The sequence below is a fragment of the Lacerta agilis genome, chromosome 17 (genome assembly GCF_009819535.1).
Source record: "Lacerta agilis isolate rLacAgi1 chromosome 17, rLacAgi1.pri, whole genome shotgun sequence".
Lineage (NCBI taxonomy): Eukaryota > Metazoa > Chordata > Lepidosauria > Squamata > Lacertidae > Lacerta > Lacerta agilis.
The window spans coordinates 21083324-21093132 of NC_046328.1; the positions used below are offsets into that span (position 1 = coordinate 21083324).

Consider the following 9809-nt stretch of genomic DNA (forward strand, 5'->3'; position numbering starts at 1 on the left):
TTTACATGAGTAGAATGTGTCCTTTTATTTAAAATGCATCTCTGGGTTATTTGTGGTGCCTGCCTGGTGTTTTTACATGAGGAGAATGTGTGCTTTTATTTAAAATGCATCTCTGGGTTATTTGTGGGGCATAGGAATTCGTTCATATTTTTTTTCAAAATATAGTCCAGCCCCCCACAAGGTCTGAGGGACAGTAGACCGGCCCCCTGCTGAAAAAGTTTGCTGACCCCTGTTTTAAAATAGTTGTTTTTAACTTGTTTTGTTGATAATTTTTTATAGTTTCATTCTTTTTGTAAACTGCTTTGAGGTTTCTTTCAAGCAGCGTATAAATTTTAAGAACTAAATCAGTAAAGAAGGTTGACATTAAAATGGACACATGGTGATTCAGGCCGACGGAATAAAGCAGTGTTAGTATGGAGACCCTGAAATGGCAAAATACCACCAATGCAATGGATGGACGATCCAAAACGAACTGCGGGGCTTGTGGGGGTGCGTGAAGCCAACAATGGAAAATGACGCAGAGAATTTGAAAAGACATATATCCAAAGATGGGTGCGAGAAGCTGAAGAGGAATCATAGACTTGTTGGACCCTGAGGGTCAACTAGTCCAAACCCCCAGCAATGCAGGAATCCTGCCCACAACTGTCCCTGGGTGGGCTTGAACCACCAACCTTCTGGTTAACAGCCAGACACACTGACCCATTGTGCTACTGGGACTGGGAGAGGAAGGTGGACAGGAGGAGGAAGGAGAAGGAGATTTTTAAAAATAGGAAAAAAATGGTTTCTATTATTTCATGCTGGGAAGCACAGAGGACCATTGAGAAGATCAGCCTTTCTTCCAAAGCATTCTGGGATGTCACCTCCCAAAGGGAATTGGATTCTGAAAGCAAATTTGCACTGATTTGGAAAGCCAAATCCCTTAAAGACCACCTGAGCCCTGATATCCCTGCTTGATAACCGAGATCATCCCCAGGAGAGCTGCTAGCTGTCTCCCGTGTTACAGAGGCCTGATTGGCGACATTTAGATGTCAGGAATTTACAGCTGCCAGTCCCTTGCTGTGGGACGCTTTTCCAGCAGAGATACGGCAGGCATCCTCATTTATTTATTTTTTACTTCTGAGCGTCTCTTGAAGACCTCTTTATGCCGACAGGCCTCTGCGGCTGTTTAATTAGCCAGCCACTTTAATGATGAACTGCCTTGTTTCAAACGGTGCTTTTTAACATTTTTGGCGTTCTACACTGCCCTGTTTATTTTGCGATATCGCGGTACAGAAATGCTTTCTTTAAAAAAGTAGTTTTTATTGATTTTTCAATGATACAACAAGCATAACATAAAATCAAAACAGACATGGGACATGGGTAGGCAAACGAAGGCCCGGGAATGTGTGCTTTTATTTAAAATGCATCTCTGGGTTATTTGTGGGGTATAGGAATTTATATATGGAGAGAGAGAGAGAGAGAGAGAGAGAGAGAGAGAGAGAGAGAGAGAGAGAGAGTCCAGCCCTCCACAAGGTCTGAGGGACAGTGGACCGGACCCCTGCTGAAAAAGTTTGCTGACCCCTGGCTTGGGAGCTTCAGCTGGTCCAAAATGCAGCAGCCAGATTTCTGTCTGGGGTTCCATTGAGAAATCATATGACCCCTGTTTTAAAACAGCAGGACTGGTTGCCAGTTTGTTTTCCACTGGGGCCTCTGGTTGGCCACTATGAGAACAGGATGCTGAACTAGATGGGCCACTGGCCCGATCCAACAGGCTCTTCCAATGTTCTTATGTTCTATATCAGGGGTGGCCAACTTCCAAGAGACTGTGATCTACCCACAGAGTTAAAAACTGGCAGTGATCTACCCCCTTTTGTTGAGCTTTTTTTTTTTAGGAAGGAAAGCCCTGTTTGGGGGGGTTCACGTAAAAGTTGTTGAGCTTCTTTAGGGAAGAGGAAAGCGACATTGAGCTTTCTTTTTTTTAGGGAGGAAAGCCCTGTTTTTGGTGGTTCAGGTCATTTTAGGGGTGCAGGGCAAAGATGTTGAGCTTTTTTAGGGGAGCCAAAGTTTTTTAGCTTCTTTGGGGGGAGCCACTGATCTACCAGTGATCTACCACAGACGTCCAGTGATCTACCAGTAGATCACGATCTACCTGTTGGACATGCCTGTTCTATATCAAGCAAGTGATGCCTAGGAAGCTGGTTTATACCAAGTCAGATTTATCTGACCATCTCTGAGTCTGAGGTAGATGACCAGTTGGCCCATCCATATTACAAGTCCATTCAAACCCAGGTATGGAAGGGTAGTAGCTGAGTGGGAGAGCATCTGCTATGCATACCAGCCACCCCAGATTTGATCCCTGGCATCTCCAGGTGGGACTGGGAATGCCCTCTGTCTGAAACTCCGCTGCCAGCCAGTGTAGACAGTACTGTGATAAACAGACCAAGGGTTTCGCTCAGTTTAAGGCAGCTTCCCATGTTAGGGGCAGGCCTTAGTAGTGGACCCTGTCTGATCATAGAAATCATAGAATCATAGAGTTGGAAGAGGCCACAAGGGCCATCCAGTCCAACCCCCTGCCAAGCAGGAAACACCATCAAAGCATTCCTGACAGATGGCTGTCAAGCCTCTGCTTAAAGACCTCCAAAGAAGGAGACTCCACCACACTCCTTGGCAGCAAATTCCACTGCCGAACAGCTCTCACTGTCAGGAAGTTCTTCCTAATGTTTAGGAGGAATCTTCTTTCTTGTAGTTTGAATCCATTGCTCTGTGTCCGCTTTTCTGGAGCAGCAGAAAACAACCTTTCTCCCTCCTCTAGATGACATCCTTTTATATATTTGAACATGGCTATCATATCACCCCTTAACCTTCTCTTCTCCTGGCTAAACATACCCAGCTCCCTAAGCCGTTCCTCATAAGGCATGACTGGGGGGTCCCAGCAACTGCCCCAAATGCCCCAAATGCCAACCCTGGCCCTGCTTATGGCATGTTCCTTTTAAGGAGAAGCAAATTATTTCACTTTATTTGAACATAACTGTTGTCACCCATTCCTCTTTTCCTTTCTGAGACTTCTCCCTCCTTTGATTCCGCCAGCTTGAGTGCAGACCTCAAATTGCTAGCAGCTGATTAAATGGCACCATTTCTATGCAATGATCCTGAGGCTGGGGGGGATGGGGGGCGGGAATCAAGGAAGACAGAGAAACACGACCTGACCTGCTTAACCTCGTCTGACCCACTCCAGCAGGCAGCCTGACCCAGCCTCACTCCTTTTCTTCTCGGGCGACACTGTTTAATGGAATCCGCAGCGCTAGGGAGGGGCCAAGGCAGGCAGGCAGGCAGTTACTCCCCCAGCAAAACCCCATCTCTCATTCCTAGGAAGCATCATCTTCTTAGATAAATGCTTCGAACGTTCCATAATTAGCCATTCCAACATGACTAGGGAGTTGCTTTCCAGGCTGCCCTGTAACCTGGGAAGGGGTTGGTGGTGGGTTGAAGGAATGTCAGTGGGTCAAGTAGGGACGCGGGGAAACTTCCGTTCAGTTTGCACTTTGCGAAACAATCTGCAGATCAAAATGCAGCTCTCTTTCCAAATCCCCACTTCTCCAAATTTTGCAATAGAAACGTAAGAACACAAGACAGTGGAATGGGAGGTGGAAGAAGAAGAAAAAGGAGGAGGAGGAGGAGGAGGAGGAGGAGGAGGAGGAGGAGGAGGAGGAGAAGAAGAAGTTTGGATTTGATATCCTGCCTTTCAGTCCCGTTAAGGAGTCTCAAAGCGGCTAACAATCTCCTTTCCCTTCCTCCCCCACAACGAACACTCTGTGAGGTGAGTGAGGCTGAGAGACTTCAGAGAAGTGTGACTAGCCCAAGGAGGAGCAGGGAAGCGAACCCGGTTCACCAGATTACAAGTTCTCTTCTCTTGACCACTACACCATGCTGGCCCACTACACCACGCTGGTAGACTCTCCTTCCTTGGAGGCTTTTAAGCAGAGGTTGGATGGCCATTTGTCATGGATGCTTTTATTGAGATTCCTGCATTGCACAGGGTTGGACTAGATGACCCTTGGTGTCCCTTCCAACTCTACAATTCTACGATTATAGCTGGGGGCCTTCTGCAGGCAAAGCAGATGCTCTACCACTGAGATATAGCCCTTCCCCTAAAAGAAAAGATTCTAGTCCTCATGTTTCTAAATAAAGGGCTGAATCAAATAGGAATGTAGGAGGCTGTCATATATCAATCAGAACATTACTCTACCTAGCTCAGTATTGTCAAAACTGACCGGCAGAACCTTTCCCAGTATATTTCCAGCCCTACCTGGGGATGCTGGGGATTGAACCTGGGACCTTCTGCATGCAAGACAGGTGCTCTGCCACTGAGCTACTGCCACTTCTCTGGTTAATTAGCTCTCAGCATTGCTTAGGAGTTGCAAGCCAGGCATAACTGTGACTTGACACATGGAAACGCTGTACGGCACCCTGACCCCAGGCTCATCGGCCCCTTTGGGATTTAGCACATCTCGCCCAAAGACCACCCCTTCCCCTCTTTTCCCCTGCAAGGTATTTTACTATGCGCTTCTGAAATAAAAATTAATTATTGAAAGGGAAAACATGTCTCGGGGCTCAACAGCTATGAGAGAAAGTACTCAGCCACAAAAGGTATGCTCTGAATAATTAATCAGGGCTATATTTAGCAAAGAGGAAGCAGGCAGAAACCTAAATTAAACCACTAGGCATAAGTGAGTGTGTGTGTGGATGGAATACCACACACACACACACTCACGTTATAGTATACAGCAAAGGAGTTCAGCTGGAAATGTAGAGAGACATCTTAAACCAAGTTCTACTGAATAAATGCGCGCACACTCTTAACATATCCCATATTTAATGTGCAGAGCACCAAATTTATGCATTTACTGCTTCTTTGGTATAGGACAGGGGTCCCTGAACGTTTTAGGCCTGCGGGCACACTTGGAAACCTGGGAGACTGGTGTGGGCACCACAAAACACCCATTTCACAGAAGGAAAACCGATGACGCTCAGAACTCCACCACCACAGAAAGAGGCAAAACACATGCACACCCACCCAAATAAAAAGACCCCCTATCTCCTAATCTACACTTTTCCCCCACCACTGAAAACAGGCAACCCTCGCACCAAACAGAAAAAGAGTCAAAACTGTTTTTTTTAAAAAGGGGGAAGGGTGCCAAGGGTGTACCTGAAGGAATCAATATATCCATAGTAACATAGATCTATACCATTCATTCCTCTTCTATCCCACCTTTCAGAGAAACCACTGGAGCAGGGATTCTTCAGCTGCTATTCCTACACTGCAGGGGGTTGGGCTAGACAGCTCTTGGGGTCCCTTCCAGCTCTACCGTTCTATGATTCTATGAGTACAGACAATACTTCAAAGGTCTGATCTGGCCCTGAGCGTGGAGCCAGCACAGCTCCAGTTCTGCCATCCACCCAGGGACGGCCTCTTCAAAGGGCTGGGGGTGCTGACAAGATGTTAGCACAGAGGTCAGGATTGGCTTGGTGAATTTCCTGGAAGAAATCTGGGCTTCGGCCTAGTACAGGATCACAAGTATTGGGAAGCCCAGCCAGATGGGCGGGGTACAAATAAATTATTATTATTATTATTATTATTATTATTATTATTATTATTATTATTATTATTTCATGCAACAGAGCCTTTTTTCTGATCTAGAATACATGAAATAATTATAAAGAGTTCCTCTGACCATGTGCAAAGTTCCTTGCCCTTTACGTTTCTGCCCCACTGTGCAGGGCATGCCCATCTTGGCCAGGAGGCAGCACTTTGGTATAGCGTGCAGGGAAGCTTCATACATCCAAGCTTAAATATATGGTGTGACCTACAAGTGGGACCTGTATCAAAAATGGGGTGGTGTCGAGTGCTCCATTCCTTCCTGACCCACACTGGTTTTCCACACACCCCATCCCAAGAAGCAGAAGAAGAGTTTGGATTTGATATCCCAAAGAAGTCTCAAAGCGGCTAACATTCTCCTTTCCCTTCCTCCCCCACAACAAACACTCTGTGAGGTGAGTGGGGCTGAGAGACTTCAAAGAAGTGTGACTAGCCCAAGGTCACCCAGCAGCTGCATGTGGAGGAGCGGAGACGCGAACCCGGTTCACCACATTACGAGTCTACCGCGTTCCATGGCCACCATGCCTCATTAGCCTGGTTCGGGGTTCGTTTTTTGGCCCCCTTAACTTTGCATAAGAACATAAGAGCTTGCTGGATCAGGTCAATGGCCTCTCTAGTCCAGCATCTCATAGTGGCTAAGATGCCAGTGGGAAACTCAGAGGCATAAGAAGGTCAGGTGGTACCTGGTTCGGAAAATTACTTGTCACCTCCCCCATTGTTTTTGGGATTTTTTTGCTTGCAAAAATGGTTTTACAGTCATACCTCTGGTTGCAAATGGGATCCGTTCCAGAGCCCCGTTCGCAACATGAGCAGCGAACCACCTGAAGCGCCACGTCTGCGCATGTGCGCGATGTGATTCGGGGCTTCTGCGCATGTGCGCGATGTGATTCGGCGCTTCTGCGCATGTGCAAAGTGCAATTCGGCTCTTCTGTGCATGCACGAACCGCCAAACCCGGAAGTAACATGTTCCGGTACTTCCGGGTTCGGCGCGTTCGTAACCCGTGAGGAACGCAACACGCAGTGTTCATATCCAGAGGTATGACTTTAGGTTATTTCAGATTTTCTTACAAAGGAATGTGGATTCTGGCCCTCTGGTAACAAGTAGGTGAGCGTGGACAGATACTTAAATCTACAGGATGGATTGTGTTTTGGCTTGTGTTATTTTATTTATATTTATTGTTTATTTGTTTATTTATTTAATAAAATTTATTTTAAAAAACCTGCAAAGTGGTTTACCAAAAAACAAAAAACCCCACAGCAGTAAAATCAAGAAAAATTAACAATCCTACTTTAAAACAACCAAAAGCTAAAATATTAAGGTTAAAAGTACTTCAACTTCCTATGCATCTAGGTATGCTTGCCTAAAGAAGAATGCTTTTAGCAGGTGCCCGAAAAGAGTCTCGCAAAGGCACGTGCTTTGTTGCAATAGGCGGGGAGTTCCAAAGTGCAGGTGCTGTCACAGTAAACAATGCAGTACAGATATCATGTGGAACCTGTAGTAGTGCTTGAAATTACTGACGGGGTGGTTTTATTTATTGTGATTTCACCATGTTAATATCTTGACTCTGCTCCACTGAACTGAAATTTCAGCCTTCACGACATAGGAAAACAGCCAAGTAAACAGCTATTTTCGTGGAGGAGGGTCAAGATGTTAACTGATATGCATGAAATTTCATATATAACTATATAATCCCTAGTGTAATAAGATAAGACCTTCGGAGTAGGCATTTTTTTAAAAATAAAAAAAGTTTTTTTATGAACTGCCCTAGTAGGGCAGTAATTGTTCCTTGATAATTTGTCAAAAAAACAACCCATGATGGCACCTGGGATGGACCGCCCTCGCATCCCTCTTTCTACACCCCTGGGGAAACTCGCAAGCTGGATTGGAGCACAGGAACCCTCTCCCCTCGTGTGGTTTCCAGCAACTGGTATTCAGAAGCATTCCTACCTCTGACTGTGGAGGCAAAGCAGAGCCAACCTAGCTAGGAGCCATTGATAGGCCTCTCCTCCACAAATTAGTCTAACTCTAACCCATGGGTAGGCAAACTAAGGCCCGGGGACCAGATCTGGCCCAATCACCTTTTAAATCCGGCCCGCGGACGGTCCGGGAATCAGCGTGTTTTTACATGAGTAGAATGTGTGCTTTTATTTAAAACGCATCTCTGGGTTATTTGTGGGGCATAGGAATTTGTTCATTTCCCCCCTCCAAAATATAGTCTGCCCTCCCCACGAGGTCTAAGGGACAGTGGACCGGCCTCCTGCTGAAAAAGTTTGCTGACCCTGGCCCATCTAAATTGGTCGCCATCGCTGCCTCCTGTGGAAGTGAGTTCCATAGTTTAACTTCAAATTGCGCAAAGAAGTACTTTATCTGTGCTGAACCTACTGATACCTCCCTCGTTTGTCCGGTGGCCCCATTTTAGCTGCATAGCTGTTGGCACTCAGCACATGCGTCCACTATTAATGGGAGTGACTTATCGCCGGCGGTGTGTGCTAGGTGCTGCTTGGAATACAGAAGCAGCCCCCTCCTCTTCCTCCAATGTGTGCTAAGGAGTTTCCTTATCTGGAAACTCCTTAGCACACATTTCCTTAACCCTACGCAAAAGGATAAATGGACATAAATCTGATATCAGGAATCACAAGACAGAGAAACCAGTAGGAGAACACTTCAATCTCCCAGGACATTCTATAAAAGATCTGAAAGTAGCTGTCTTAATACAAAGAAATTTCAGAAATAGACTGGAAAGAGAAGTGGCTGAATTGCAACTAATCACCAAACTTAAAACCATGGAGAAACCTGGTCTGAACAAAGACATTGGATTCTTATCTCATTATACATAACAAAGCTATCTTTAGCCATCTCACCCCTTGCCTTTCCCTGCAAGACTAATTGCAGCCATTAAGAGTCTCCACACCTATCAGCTGATCACCCATTCCCACCACACTTCTGAGTAATACCCCTCCCCACTCCCTCACTATATTTAAGGATCTGGTGACTTCTGTTTCAGTGTATCTGAAGAAGTGTGCATGCACACGAAAGCTCATACCAAGAACAAACTCAGTTGGTCTCTAAGGTGCTACTGGAAAGAATTTTCTATTTTGTTTCGACTATGGCAGACCAACACAGCTACCCACCTGTAACTTATCTGGAGAGTATATTTAAAACACGCCTGTCAAAAGGATGGGGCAGGGGAAGGAGGGTGGTGAGAGAAAGGAACTATGAGATAATTCTATTATTGAGAAATAAATTAAAAACATTTGAGGCACAGGGTGTGTAAGTCATTGCAGCCCCAGGGCAGCAGGAAATTATGAAAATAATAATGTGTGCGCTGCGTTTCTGTAATTATTTACCTTGGCGCTCAGTGAGCCTCCCGTTGTTGCCAAAACAGCACCTTTCGATCCCAACTTGCCCAAGCAATGAACACACGTTCAAATCCATTCACACAGAGAGAAGGGAAGCCTGAATACAAGGGGCAGCTTCTCTCTCTCGTCCCAGGCCCCCCCGGATCACATTCGTAACGCAAACTGGAAGCATCTTACGGTTGTCTGGGAAATCATTCAGACTTTGGATCTGGTCCCGTAAACATTTCCAGGGTGCTTTCATCTGCAATTCCACAGGCACATCTTGGCATTTTCCACCGAAGGGGCCTAGTGAGCTACGTTTCTCAGTTCAGAGGAGGCAGTGATGACCATTGATGGGTGGCTTCGAAGGAGGATTGGAGAAATTCATGGATGGTTACTTGCCCTGCATCCACTATGCTCTGCATCCACCAATTGCTGGAAGCCACAGGATGGGGAAGTGTGCTTGTGCTCAGGTCCTGCTTGAAAGTTCCCCACTGGAACACCTGGCCAGAGTCACTATGATACACAATTGTCTCCCAGCCCTGCGTGGAGATGTCGGGGATTGAACCTAGGACCTTCTAAATGCATAGCAGATGCTCTACCCACTGAGCTACAGCCCTTCCCCATGGTAATAAAGCAGGATTGCATATAACTGCCCTATCATAACCAAAACCATCAGGACTTCTGGAGGCGTAGGGACAGGGAAGAAATTTGATTCAGTTCACCTTTTAAGGCTGAGCTTTCCTTACACTCAGGGCCGGCGCGTCCATTAAGGCGGACTAGGCAATTGCCTAGGGCGCCAAAATGGAGGGGGCGCTGGCCAGGCTTGGGCAGG

General features: G+C 46.2%; 1 non-coding gene across 1 annotated transcript; it reads right to left on the bottom strand.

Moving 5' to 3' along the window:
* Window positions 1–643: 643 nt before the first annotated feature.
* Window positions 644–717, bottom strand: TRNAN-GUU. The gene has a single exon. It is a non-coding gene; the product is annotated as a tRNA-Asn (tRNA).
* Between the last annotated feature and the right edge of the window lie 9092 nt (window positions 718–9809).